Genomic DNA, 1653 nt, shown 5'->3' on the forward strand with positions numbered 1-1653 from the left:
TCTTTGAGGTCTCTTCCAACCATAATGATTCTATGATTCTAAGGTGGATGGAGGCTGAGGGTTTGAAGTGCTGTTTCTGGCAACCTCCCTGAGCCGAGGGCTCTATCAGAGATACTCGATGCTCTTTCCTTGTGAGGGAGGGTGGGGAGGCTGGCAGGGGTGAGGCGGAGATGGGTGAGCTCTGGCATCAGACAGGGAAGCCGGGCGGGCAGGTGGGAGGGCAAGACGTGCTTCCTCTGATCCAGGAGGGCAGTTTGGGTTTGCCTTTGGAGGGTTTGTTTTAAAGACGAGGTTGGTGCAGAGGAGCAGGCGTTACAGCCGTGCGCACACAGGCGGGTGGCTGGGGCTCGGTGGAGGGGCCTCCTCCTCGGCACGGCAAGGCGGCAGCCAGGCAAAGGGCTCGCGGCTCACCCGTGGCTCCTCCACGAGCAGCTGGGCAGATACACATCACGCTTTGCGTAAGCTTGTTAGAGATGCCAAAAAGCACACGGCTGGCAGAGAATAACCGCATAAACAAGGCTGGTGTTTACTGTGTGATTTAGGCCTTGTCCCAAGCAAGCAACGCTCCATCATTCCCTCTGGAAAGCTCTGTGAGCAGAACAGTTATTTACTGCCTGTTAAACCGAGCTGCTACACAAGTCCCGTTCGACTTGTTAATGACTTTAGCGACCGCAATTCATTCTGAAGAAGCAAATGATGAGAGTAAAATACCAACATCACCTTTCGGTAGATGTAATTACTGGGTCAGGAGAGTCGCTTTGCTTTCATAATTCACCGCCTGGAAAAAGCGCACGGATGCGACCGGCTGCATTCGCCTGGGGCTTGACGAGCATTGAAGCTTGACCTGAGCTCATCCTGGAGGGTGCTGAGCACCTGCAGGGAGAGTGGGGCTGGTGGCACGGCTGGCAAAAAGCGGCATGGGGTGTGGAGAAGGGCCAGGTTTGGGTGAGAGCAGCCCAGAGTTCACGTTAAATCCTCTGCCTGCCGGGGTGCGTTAGTTACCGGCTCTGCCACACATCCCCTGACGTCGGCGGACGGGAGTTTTACTGCTTCTGGGTCCCTACGGACACGGCCACGCTGCGACACCATCACCACCTCCTGCCCTCTCTCTTTTGCGTGGTGGCACGGTTGTAGCCTGGAGCTCGGAAGTCAGGCGCTGCTGGTGGTGCCGGCTGCGCGGTCCCATCCTGACCCTGCGCCGCGGGCGGGCAGGAGCAGGGACAGGATCCCCGGAGCAGGGGCAGGACCCCCGGAGCGTGTGCCCCAGGCACGCGTGACTCACTGGGAGGAGGCGGGCGAGCATCCTCAGATGACGGCCCTGGGACCCGTCTCCGGAGCTGGTGTTTGAGTTCAGCTGTCAGAGCGGGAGCTTGGAAGCATCGCGGGGAGGGTTTATTTGGGGACAGCTCAACAGATGCTGGATGAAACACAAAGAGGAGCGACATCCCTGGGCATGGAGAGACTTTTCTCCTCCTCAGTGCTGGCTGAGCTCTGCTGAGCCCCGTGGGTCAGAAACGGCCCGCGGCCCCCGGACTGGGGCAGGGGCGGACAGCTGCCCAGAGCAGCCCGAGCTCCCGGATTGCTCAGCAACCTGATGGAGTGTCTCAGATCTCCTCTTGCACCCACAGACCCTGCCTTAGTAATGGTTCTCTT

Source organism: Cariama cristata, unplaced genomic scaffold (genome assembly GCF_000690535.1).
Source record: "Cariama cristata isolate BGI_N322 unplaced genomic scaffold, ASM69053v1 scaffold14804, whole genome shotgun sequence".
In the NCBI taxonomy this organism is placed as follows: Eukaryota; Metazoa; Chordata; class Aves; order Cariamiformes; family Cariamidae; genus Cariama; species Cariama cristata.